This window comes from Leptonychotes weddellii, chromosome 14 (genome assembly GCF_054177405.1).
Source record: "Leptonychotes weddellii isolate Sample4059 chromosome 14, ASM5417740v2, whole genome shotgun sequence".
Classification (NCBI taxonomy): domain Eukaryota; kingdom Metazoa; phylum Chordata; class Mammalia; order Carnivora; family Phocidae; genus Leptonychotes; species Leptonychotes weddellii.
In genome coordinates, this window is record NC_138382.1 from 53,786,206 (window position 1) to 53,799,281 (window position 13,076).

Consider the following 13,076-nt stretch of genomic DNA (forward strand, 5'->3'; position numbering starts at 1 on the left):
AGAGAGAGAGAGAGGCAGAGGGAGAAGCAGGCCCCCAAGGAGCAGAGAGCCCGATGCGGGACTCGATCCCAGGACCCTGGGATCATGACCTGAGCCGAAGGCAGACGCTTAACTATCTGAGCCACCCAGGCGCCCAGCCTTTTGCATGTTTTGAGAGCAACAGTGGTCCTTCTGCTGTCTCACTCTTTCCTCTTTGCTTAAATTGGATTTGTTCTTTTTGTTAAACATGAATCTCATGCGCCCCCCACCCCATATTCCTTCTTCCTTTAGGAGCACATCAATTACTCCAAATGCATAAGAAGTAAATTTGACTCAAGAGCAATGCAGTTCACAGGGACTAGGGGGAACCCCAGGCCACTAAATCAAACTGAAGGGGACAAACATTCACTTAAAAAATGTTAGCACCTTCTTCGTGTTTTAAGTTCAGCCAAAGTATCACTCTAAAGGCAACTATGCTGAAACTGGCACCACAGAACTATGGGATACCTCACCCAAGAGCTAGACAGTTTAAGGGGAAAGGGAAGTTTTGTAGGCTACAATATTTAACGACTGAATTATTATCCCAACTGATTGAATGAACTAGATCTGAAAGAAGCATGACAGGATGGAAAAAATTTAAACAGAACAACCCAGCATCAGCTCTGAACTGCCCGCTTAGTAGCAGTAAGGCTTTAAACAACTTGCTTAACATGTTTTCCCATCTGTGAAATGGGGCTAATCATACATTTTGTACAGCTGTATGAGGATTAAAGCTGGTATTAGCCAATATGATAAATCATTATCATCATTATTATTCTTACTAATTTCAGTACTATTGCCCCTGCTGGTGGAGATGAAGTCTTAAAGAATGAACAGTTGGCAGCCAGGGTCCTTACATGTATGTGTGTCATTTAATGAGCATTCCTTGGTACCACGTGCAGCGCGTCACTCATTGCTCTAAGCACTTCCCTCAGCATTAGCTTTGGCTCCCCCAGTTCAGCACATTCCTTGAGGACTGACTGCAGACCTTCAATCGCAGGCTCGAGGACCTCACTGACCCATCAAGCACACTTCTGGAGTCCTCACTGACGTACCCCTGATGGTCGTCATTTGGAAAGGAGATATTAGTGTGGAAACTTTAGTAAGTGTATTCCTCTATTCCTCTGTGTTTTATTAGGAGGTAGTGAAGGGTAGTGGAGAGAGCATAAGAATTCAGCAGACCAGGGGCGCCTGGGTGGCTCAGTTGTTAAGTGTCTGCCTTCGGCTCAGGTCATGATCCCAGGGTCCTGGGATCGAGCCCCATGTCGGGCTCCCTGCTCAGCGGGAAACCTGCTTCTCCCTCTCCCACTCCCCCTGCTTGTGTTCCTGCTCTCGCTATCTCTATCTCTGTCAAATAAATTAATAAAATCTTAAAAAAAAAAAAAAGAATTCAGTGGCCCAGGTTCCAGTCCCTGCTCTGCTCAGATTAGCTGTGAGCCCTTAGAGGAGCCATTCCTGCCCCAGCCTCAGTGTCCTCATCTGTAAAATGGTGATAGTAATTATAACTGCCTTCTCCACTGCATGTGGTTATTCTGAGAGCGAGATGCAGGAATGCATATAGAAAAGTTACATAAGAGGGGCGCCTGGGTGGCTCAGATGGTTAAACGTCTGCCTTCAGCTCAGGTCATGATCCTAGGGTCCTGGGATCGAGCCCCACATTGGGCTCCTGGCTCGGGAGGGAGCCTGCTTCTCCCTCTCCCTCTGCTTCTCCCGCTGCTCATGCTCTCTCTCTCTCTGTATCTCTGTGTCTAAAATGAATAAATAAAATCTTAAAAAAAAAAAAAGAAATGTTACATAAGAGAAGTATTGTCACAAGAGTTAACTCATGGTCGAACAGACACTATCAGGAAGATGGTACCATTTCACTAAAACAATTCAGGGTGCAACCAAGAATTGCTTTACTCCTGCCCTGCAGAGGATGCAATGTCATGCTGGATCTTAAGTTTTAGTCAATGTGAAATTGAGTTCCCCATTGCTCCACATTTCATAAACTTCGTAGTTCAGCATTATTATGGGGCTCAATGCCATTGATTCAATTTTCTCTGGCTGTTATTCCTAGTCATTTTCACTGTTACTCTTTCTGTTTATCACTGTGGAGGGATCTGGACCTTCGGACATTCACTGCAGTAAGTAAATTAAAAGGGTTGACTGTTCCGGAAGAAATCAGGAGCCGGATGGCACTTCCATTTCAGCAAGTCATTATTTTTTTCCTCAAGAGTTTTCAGGGAAAGAACTATGAGATGGTCATGTGCAAAAATAACTGCCAATGGAAAATAAAACCAACAAAAATGGAAGTGATGAGTCCTGTGGCTCATGTAAGGCCTCATCTTTCAAGTTAGTCAGGAGAATGGGTTTCTGAGCAGTATCACACAGTCATTCTGGGAGATTCCCAGGCGGTGGGTTGTTGACCTTGACCTGGAAACCCTCACCTATCTGTGATGTTGTCAATCATCATATTAACATCAATTTGTGTTGGGGTTAGCCATCCTACAGACTGTGGGACCACATAGCCCTGAGTTTAAAACCGAGCATCAGATTTCTCATCTGCAAAGCAGGAATAATATAATGGCGTCATAGTGTTATTTTAGGTTTAAGTGAGAGAACATCTCAAATAATAAAAAAGCCATCTAAAATAGCATTCCGGTGTACAGTAGGTTCTCAATACCTTTTGTACCCTATCTTCTTTCTTGTCCCTTTCTTACTCCTTTATTTGCTTTCTCCAAAGCAGATGTTTGGCTCTGGCTATATGCGTTTTGTTTTTCTTGGATGTGACAAACTTTGTTTCAAGTTCAAATATATATCGAACACCTACTGTGTGCCAGGCTCTGTGTCAGCTGATGGGTCTTCTGTGGTAAACAAGATACAGCCCCTTGAGAAATATATAGTTTTGCTATTGAGAAATCCACAATTTAATAAAGAGTATGACTGGAAGGATGTAGTGCAATTTGGTCAGTCTTTTATGTTTATCATGTGTATTCAAAAGGATCAAGAATAATATGTTTGATATTCTTTTGTAATTCTGGCATGGTGTTTAATATGAGCACGGGTATTCAATCATCGTTTTGCTATTTAACAACTCTGATCTTGGGCAGAATTATTTATTTGAATCATGCTCATCTGGAAAACAGGGACAACTGCTAACTCATAGCATCGTTTTCAGGATTAAATGAGATAGCACACATTAAAGAATTAGGCCCCGTGCCTAGCACGTAGTAGGTACCAAATGATAGATGTTATAATTATTGCCTACTTTAGGCTTGCCTGGAAAATTTTAATAGACTGTTTACATATACATACATGCAGATACACTCAACTATTCATTTGTTTTCTCCACAAATATTTATTGAACATCTACAATACGAGAGGCATACTGTGGTGATCTAAAGCAGATACTCTTCCAGCTGTCTCTGTCCTCATAGAGCTTACAGTTTTGCAGGGAAGATGGACATTAACCAAATTATCATGTCCAGAAATGTTAAAGGGGCACCTGCGGTGAGTGTTGCAGGTAAGAGGTAACACAATAGGGATTTGTGGTGCCAGGGGAGTTCACACAATGGGAATTTGATCCAGTCAGAAAGAGGAACTAAACCTTAATTGGGGAAGTGATGACTGAGCTGAAATATTAAGGAGAAGAAGAAATTGACCAGTTGTTCTGGGCAGGGATGAGTGTTCTGGGAAGAAGGAACGACATGTGCAAAGGCACTGGGGCAGGAGGAGCATATCAAGTAGGCGAACTTGAAAAACGCCACTGTGGCCAGAACAGGGAGGTTGCAGGAGAGCATGGTATTAGATGAAGTGAAGAAATGTCTGACCGTCCCCAAGACACTGAAGAAAGTGCAACGTTTATTCAGTCATTCCTTACAGGGCATCACTTATCCAATCGTGTTTCTTCAACATGTAGAGCACTGACGGCATTCAGGGATGGTCCCTACTCAGAAAGCTTACTGACTGCTGAGTGACTTGAGGCATCAGGAAGTTGTAATTAATTATAACACACGATGGAAAAGGCAGGATGTCATCAGAAAGGTAAAGGCTAAGAGCTCTAAGAATTCAGAGAACTGAGATGTGGTTAGGAATTCCTAGAATTCTTGCTGGGGACAAATGGAGAAAGACTTTTCTTTGCAAGAAGTACTACTGTTTGATCCTGACAAAGACAAGGGGGACAGGTACCGTAACCACAGAAGTGGGAAAGGGAGCAGGTGGGGATGGCAGCACCTGGTGCAATGTGGCTGAAGTACCCGAGTAAAATACCAAAGTGAAATGGAAGGAACCAGATCAATGGGAGTTTGACTATTTGGCCAAGACATTTGGTTTCTATAGGACACAGAAAGGTGACTGAAAGTGCACAAGAGTGAGTGAATCAGGATTCTATTCTAGAAAGATGACTCTGGCATTGTGAAGGGTGAACTGAACAGGGGAGAGACGAGCAGCCAGCCACCGAGGACGACCACACATGCTCGGAGAGTGCGGCAGGCTGAAAGAGGTGCTGGAGGTGAAAGGCCAGGGGTACCCATCTGCTTGGCTGTCATAACAAAGAACCACAAACTGGGGGCTTAAACAGAAGTTGACTGTCTCCCAGTTCTGGAGACTAGAGAAGTCTGAACTCCAGATGTCAGCAGGGCCATATTCCCTCTGAAACCTGTAGAGGACTCCTTCTTTGCAGATTCCGAGCATATGATGGTTTGCTGGCAGTCTTTGGCATCCCTTGGTTTGCAGCTGCATAAATCGAATCTCTGCCTCATGGTCATGGTGTTCTCCCTGTGTCTGCCTCCCCAGAGTGACTGTCCTCTTATAAGGACGCTGGGCATGTTGGATCAGGGACCCATCCTTCTATAGTGTGACCACGCCTCAATTTAACTAATCCTGTCTGCAATGATCCTGTTTCCAAACCGGGCCTCCTTCTGAGGTACCAGGGGTTAGTTCATTAGAACCTCAACATGTCTTTTTGGGGGACATAATTCAACCCATACCAACCAGACCTGACGTCTTACTGGACAAGGATAGAGGGAGGGGGCAGAGGTGAGGCTCCACATGGCACTGCACTGACTTCTCGGGCTAACCAGCCCTGTGCTCAGATGTTGCAGGAAGCCACCTATGATGTGTGATGAGAGGGGCACCCTTTACGGATCCCTGGGCTCCCCCATGATGCTGCCTTCTCATCTAACATGTCCTGAAATTCCACCAACTCCGACAGCTCCATCGGGAGAGAGTGTCTTCAGAGACCTTGGACGTGACAGAGGGAATATGAGGGCAATTTCTCACCTTCTTAGACTTGGTTAACGATGTTTGTGAGGAACAAAAGAGATGGCTTTTCTGATAGTTTGTGACACTTCACATCACAGCCACTAGATGGCAATCTTCACACATTTCCAAGCTTTCTGTTTTTTTTCAAGCCAGAATCTTGAGAGCCTGGAAGCAACTACTTATTAGCACCGGGAATAATTAGGGAGGAGTCCCGTTTCATGTGATTCCCCTATAGATTTCAGTGTATGGAAATCTCAAAAAGTGGAAGGAAGACCATCTCTCACAATAGTCCTAATCAGTTTGAACACTGTTCACGCCTTTTAGTTGCATAGTAAATAACCATATTCATAAATATTCACGAGTCCATTGAATGTAACCAAGGGAAAAAGCAAAAACTATTAACAGTATTCGGTCTTGGGTATATTTTATGCCCAAGCATCTCTGGTATACAAAGGAAGAGACCCTTATTCCATGAGGTCTGTTTACTTGGTCATTAACAAGGGTGAAGAGGGCACTGGCTGGAATTAGTTTTCCTTGTAGCAAAATTTCAACTTCTGTCATCTATTGTAAGCAGAGAGCAACAGAGTAACAGTCCCACCTTTGTGATGATGTGGCATGAGAGGAAAGCAACAGGGGAGAATTGTAGGGCTCCAGCCTGCCCACCCAGTCACCTGACTTGGAAATACCACTGATCACATTTAAAGAAAATAGTTACTGTTGTTTCTCTAAAAATCTGATTTAAGTGTATCGTAATGGTCTGCACAAGTGTTTCCCCACTCAAACCTAGAAGCTGAGTTGGAAGAAAGGAACCACATGATACGATAATCTGGTTAATTCAGCACTTTGCAAGGTAGAAAATTCCAGAATCATGTATTTCTCAAGTCCTCCAGTAAAACAGTCTTCAGTTTTATAACATATGTAAATAACACATAAAAGAATCTTTACATTAGAATTGTAAGATGCTTGTTAACTGTAAGATGCTCCTGCTTTCTTGGAGATGGGTCCAAAAGGGCGGGTGCACCAACTGTAATTTCCTGCATGCGCTTGTTATTTACCAAATATTTTTTCTTCTGTACACATAATTCTATACTCAGGGGAAGAGGAGGGAACATTTATTAAGCTAAGCATTCTTCCAAAAATAGCTCATTAAATATATTTCACTACTTATAGGTATATTCTATTATTATCCCCAGTTTGGGGGTAAGGATCTGAAGTTTTAGAAGTTGCATGGCTTGCATGGACACACAGGGATGGAGCGGGGTGTGAAACCTCAGTATGTCTAATTCGGAGCTGAAATTTTTTCAATTATTTCAGACTGCCTTCCATATGGAGATTTAATAAGATGTGTCTGCTCTTGTGGGGGTCGCAGGGGAGCTGTAAGGCAGAACACAAGGAAAGGTGGTCATCTACGTACTATATCAGCATCCCTGAGGAGGTCATAAAGTCCTGTCCATCCAGCATCACTGGGTGCAGTGTCTCTAAAGGGTGGGGCCGAACTGCACTGTTTATAATTCCATGCCTCAGTGTCTTGCTCATGCTCTGACTGGAGGGTTCTTCCCCCGACAGGGGTTACCTCCTCCAGGAAGCCTTCTCGGATTCATTCTTGCTCTTCTATGAGTGATTCACAGGCTTGCCTGCGTCACTGCTCTACCTTGTATCTTCTCCTGCTGCTCCTGTGACGGTGTGGCGTCGGGGGTTTGTTCACAGGTCTGTCTCCCTGCCTGTGAGTTCTGTACTCATCTCTGCATCAGCTGCCCCTGATGCAGGGCCGGCACACAGGCGTTCAATACATATCTGTATGGATGGATGCATGGATGGAGGAATGAATGAATGAATTCATTTTGGTAGCAGAGTATAAGAAGGTGAGGCCTTTTGGAGATTGGCCTCCCTTTCTCCATGCGCAATTCCACTCCACGTCATAAAAGGACATACGTACGGCTTTGTGCTTCTTCAGCACAAAGCATTACCTGGATAGGATCCATCTGACCTTATGCTTGGCTTAAATATGAAACTTAATTACTCAGGCTATGCCAAGGGAAGCACTCAGCTGTCAAGGTGGCTCCCGATACACGGGATTTTAATTTAAAGCAATCTACAGTCATTAACTCTCCTTGTCTCACCATAACTTTCATCAGGTTGAATAGCAGTGACATTTTAAATTGAAAAAGGAAGGGGTAGGGATGAGAGGGGCAGGAGGCTGTTGAGATGTGACCTAGTTGTCAAGAGCAGAAAAGACTGCATTAAAACTCACCCCTCTCCCACCCCCATGCCATTTCCTTTGCGTTTTTAAAGACAAACTGGAAAGAAAACTGACCAGCATTGAAGTTTCTTGATGTGACTTGTGTGATCTATTTGGCTTTCAATGTAGAGTTGACTAACCCTCTCCTCCTCCCAACAAAAAATTAATGGAGGGAAGAATGGATTTACCTGGAGAAAACTCCATTTTCTCAGTGAACAAATATTAAGAAGTTTCATATGGGATGCACATTTTGGTGTTCTGGGGCAGTGGTCAGAGATGGAGAGCCCAGACTGGAGGCCAGCCAGTCTGTCCTTCTCTGTGTCCCAGGATCTGTATCTTTTAGGTCAGGATCCCTCCAAACCTGTCATATCAGCCTGGGAACTACAGCATTCTCTAAGCCAAACATGCTACACAGCTCAATCTTAAGGTGAGGAAACAAGCTTTAGAGAACTTTAGGGATGTGCTGAAGGTCACTCAGTTGGTTCATGTCAGAGTCAAGACAAATATGACAACTACCATTCACTCAACACCTACGTTTGTAGATGTCAGGCACTTTTATGTACATTATCTCTGTTTCTTACACCAAGCCAGGAGCATCAAATATTGTTCTCTCCATTGAGCAGAGGAAACTTAGAGAGGTTAAGTAGTTTGTGTTCATGACTTTGTGATGTAGATAATTTTGAAATGGGTTATTTTTACATTTGCACCTCTACAGTGCTCTTGAAAACAAACCATTTAACTTCAGCTTTAAAAAACAAACTAATAATGAGCTTAGCAGACCTCTCACTTCATTCCTTCCCAGTGGTCCCGTCCCTTATTAGATGAAGTTCAGGACTGGGGAGGCCATGGATGGAGTAATTTCAAGGATGGAATGAAGGTCAAGTTGAGGATGAGCTCAGAGATGGAATGGTGCAGAGTTTCCTATCGTGCACTTTCCTTGATATTAAGAAACACTGAAAAGTACAATGATTTACTTTTATACTGTTCCAAACTTTACTTCTCCTTTTTCTTACACCATGTAATCAAGGCCTCTGAATTCTAGAGATGGAACTCCTTTCATGGCAATGCTCAACTTCCTGCTTAGTATGTATTTGTTTACCTCAGCACTCAACAAGGAGACCCTTGGATTCAGAGGCAGAAAACCCTGTAACAATCCAGCAAAATACGGATTCAGCTGAAGTTGAGAGAGGTTACGTAACCTTTCCAAGGACATAAAGCGCCTCCTCATAGTCATGGTAGAGCCAGGGTGGCCTGGCTTCCAAGATCAGTGTTGTCCCGGTGGTTGTACTTCTCTTCTCTTTCTGACCAAGGCAAGGCATGAGCTGTCTATCTCCCTGCAGGCTGGACCTGTGTTTGGGTGCAGAAGCTACACATTCTCAGATGGTCAGGCTGCGGGCACATTCCTCTAGCAGTCCCATCCCCCATCTTCATCCGCTGTGAGGGTTTGTGCTGGACATTCTTTTGCCCTTCCAGACCCACTCTCCACCTTTCTCCATCCAGCTTTGTGCCCTGGGGAGGTCCTCTGTGGACCACACTGACAGGCTCCCTTGACCTAAGGCCATGGTAGGAGATGAAGAGGTTAGAGGAGCTGAGGTCAGGTATTTATTCTCTGGCCATCTCCCAGCCAGGTCACTGCAGGTTGGCTTTGTTCCTCGTCAGACTACAGCTCCTGTTAGAAAGCCCTCTGCTATCCCCTCCCCCCGGGTTCTAGGAATGGCTCTCTCCCTTTTTTCCTTTGAGCCTGATGTGGTAATTGCTCTTCCACTTTACTTGCCCTGGGAGAATGTACTCTTTCTGTTGGTTTCCTTAAACCATACCTTTGCAAATGGTTTCTTGGAAATTCCTCGGACTCTTTGAGTGTGCTATCCATTCTCTGCCAAGACCACTATTTCCTCTCCTTCTTTGCTATTTGCAGTTGGTTGAAAGTTTCAACCAATTATTTACTCGATCCATTATTTAAAAGAGACTTTCAAAAAAAAGGTATCATCATAGATCTTAATTTCTTGAAGAATCTTGGGAGTTTGCTAAGCTGTAATCTGCCACCTTCCTTTTCCTGGTTTGCAAATAACAGATTTCACAAAACGGTTGCTCTGGAACTCTAAATTCACTCCGTGACTTTACCAAAAAATGACATTTTTTTTTTCCCCCTGAATCAAAAGAAAATGGAGGAACTTAAAGTCTGCCATATGTTTTCCCCAGTGGAACTGAGTGCCAATGAGTCTGCCGTGGGCACAGGCAGAGTTGTGCTAGGAGGACCATGGAGAAACATCTGAGGTCGATTTAAAATTCCTCTGAGAATTGCTGAAGTCTGGTCGGCAGAACTGGACCTGCAATTTTCTAGGCAACTCTGGGGACCGGATAAAGCCCTGGAATTCAAAAACATGAGTTTATCTTCCAGAGAGACTGCAGCTAGACAGCTCTGGGGTTGCCAAGAGATGGGAGGTGAATAAATCAAGGTTCTCACAGGGGACAAAGTACTAATGTCCAATTACCAGAAATAGGAAGAAAAAGCATCTTTCATGTCGTGTTACTAGGTGACCAGATTACTCATTAGCCAAACTAGGATATTTTTTCGGAGGGCAAGGGTGTTCAACTACTCTGTGGCAACATATATAGGCTGGGACTTGATCTGGGAAATGGGAGGTCAGGTCAGAAATAAACAGAGGAACATCTTCCTCAAGAGCCCCTGTTGGGAGAGGTGCCCTCCAGGACATACCTGCGTCTCATCATAGAGTAGTTATTGCATAAACCAGGAGCTGCCATAGTGCAGAGCACCGTTCTTCAGAACGAATAGCTCCATGTGTGTTCAGAACGTTCCCTGAGGCTCAGGGTGGCTCTCTTACCACCACACACACAGAATCTTCTTTCATTTCGGTCTCTGAGGTTCTAATTAAGAATATACATCTCTTCCACTCTCTTCACTCCTACCTCTCTCCCCTTCCAAATTCAGCTGATCTGTGGGCCCAGGGCTGTCTTAACAACCATAACTTGATCCTGATGTCAGTCTCTTATCCAACTCCTCCTGGCTCACTACATCCAGATTTCCCCAAATCCCCCTCCCCTGAGTTTGGCTTCTGCTGATTATTTGTTATTCAAAATCTGTCTTCTTATTTGTCTACACTTAATTTGGTTTTGTTTGAGATTACTGATAAGTTCACACAGTCCTGGAACATTTATGGTGAAACTTCAAAATCCTTAACGTAAGTGACCTTGTGGTTAGCATATTTGGGCATAAGCTCAATATTTTACAAGCATTATCTGACTTAATTTTTACCCCAATCCTATAAAGTCCCCCAATTTGCAGAAGATGAGGCTCAGAATGGCCAAGTAACATAACACAGAGCTTAAAGGGTTCAAATCCAGAACTGTCTCCAAAGCCCCTGTTTTCAACCATGATGCTATACTGTAAAGAATATCAATACTCTTCTCTCAGGATAATATAAAGGGAAACCATCATCACTGGATCAAAGCTGGGAGGGCTCTTGCAGATGATAAAAATCCAAATACCTGATTGTATAGATGAATGGAAGTGGGTGGGATGAGAGGAAGCAACTTTTTCCATCGATTGAGTGGGTGTAGAAGAGGTGGGTGATTGCTTATTCAGCATCCATTCTCCCATCTCCTTCTTCCTAAGGGAATCCTGCTTTTGTTTAGGTCTTCTCTATGTGATCATGCATTTCAAGGGAAGCTGGCCCATCTTCAGTCCAAGGGGATGAGTCATGACTGGTCTAATCCATCATGATGATCTCATTCCCCTCACATTGACTGGATTATGCAGGGCAGATGACACCATTTTGGCCAATGACACATGAGGAAATCCACTGAGGGTCCTTGGGGGAAGGTTTCCTCACTTCTAAAAAGAGCTGCAGGAAGATAGCTGAAGATATCTATGAACCTCAGGCAATTCTCCTGATGGAGGGAGAGGAGCTATGAACACTTCCATTATTTACTACTTACTGTGTCAGTTTTCTTACTAGGTCTTTCCAAAAATGATCTCCTCTTCTCAGAACAAAATAGCAAGACAGGTTTTATCACATTCATTCATGGATGAGGAAACTCAGACCTAATAGCAGTTAAGTCATTCAGTGGTTAATTGGTAGATTCAGGATACAAGTTCAGAAATGTATGGCTTCAAATTTATCATGCTTTGTAGTAGCTCTTTTCATACTCGAATAAATAGATTTATGTTAGTCTCCAAAAGGACATTCCCCTCTATGTGCCCAGTGGAGTTAGGTTCTCTGAGTCTGCAGAACCCTGCACCCTCAAAGGCTTGTCCAGTGGAGTCAGATGGTCCCTCCAGCTGATACCCGTCTGATGGTCCTCTGAAATGACAACAGCCTAGAGGTGTGCGTGTGATCAAGGAGGTGCAAATCATTCCATATGGCTGGCTCTGGGGACATGTCTGCGAAGCTCCTTTTGTCATGTCTAACGTCTTGCTGTCGACTTTGAATCACTTGGAGATTTTGGCATGAGTTAGCCATGGTCACAGCGAACGGTAGAAAACACCAAGTGATTGTTGCTTTGTACAACTGAAGCAACTGGTTTGTTTGCTTTCTTGGCTGACTTAATTCAGCTGACCAGTATAAGACTAATTTTACTTCTTTTAGAAAAAGCCATGCAAACCTCTCCAAATACAGATAAAAATGTCTGCCTAACAGGGCTGTAGAAGGAACCAACGAGTTATTTCCCCAATACAGCTTTTGCCACATGGTAAGAAACAGAACAGGCTAGTTCCCTAATTCCCCATTTTCCTCTTTGCTTCCTTTAAATCTTTGCTCTATGACTATCTTCTCAATGAGATATAATATGAGGTTAAAAAGGAAGATATGATTCAGATTGGAACAGGGATTATGGGCAGGCTCTGGAGAAGTGAGATTTCAGCTGGGAGTTTATAATGAGAGGCATTTGCTGGTAAATGGCAGGGGTAAGAGTATTTGGGAAGAAGGATGTAACAGCATGTGCCAAGATGTCAAGACGGAAGCCGCTGGCATGTCTCTATCTAAAATGACCACTGTGGGGACTCCTGGGTGGCTCAGTTGGTTGAGCACCCGACTCTTGGTTTTGGCTCCAGTCATGATCTCCGGGTCATGAGATCAAGCCGCGCGTCAGGCTCTGGGCTCAGTGTGGAGTCGGCTTGAGAGCCTCTTCCCCTGCCCCTCCCTCCACTTGCGTGCACTCTCTCTTTCTCTCTCTCAAATAAATAAATAAATACATACATCTTTTAAAAAATAAATTAAATGATCATGGTGCTGGGGCTGTAGTGAGTCAGGAGGAACGTGGCATGAGATGAGACTGAAGATGCAGGCAGGCTCAAGTCCCACAGGGCACTGTAGGCCATGTTCTGCATTTCAGATTGTTCCCTAATTCACATGGCAGCCCAATGCAGACTTCTAAGCAAAAGAGTGATCTGCCGCGTGGAAAACAAATTGGAGAAAGGCAGGCATGAAAACAGAGAGCAGTTAGGAGACTTTTGCAGTGGTCCAGATGAGGGATGAGGGCTTGAACCAGAGCGATGACAGTGAAGATGGCGATAAACGGGCACACTTGAGACATATTTTATAGAAGGGAAAAGTAT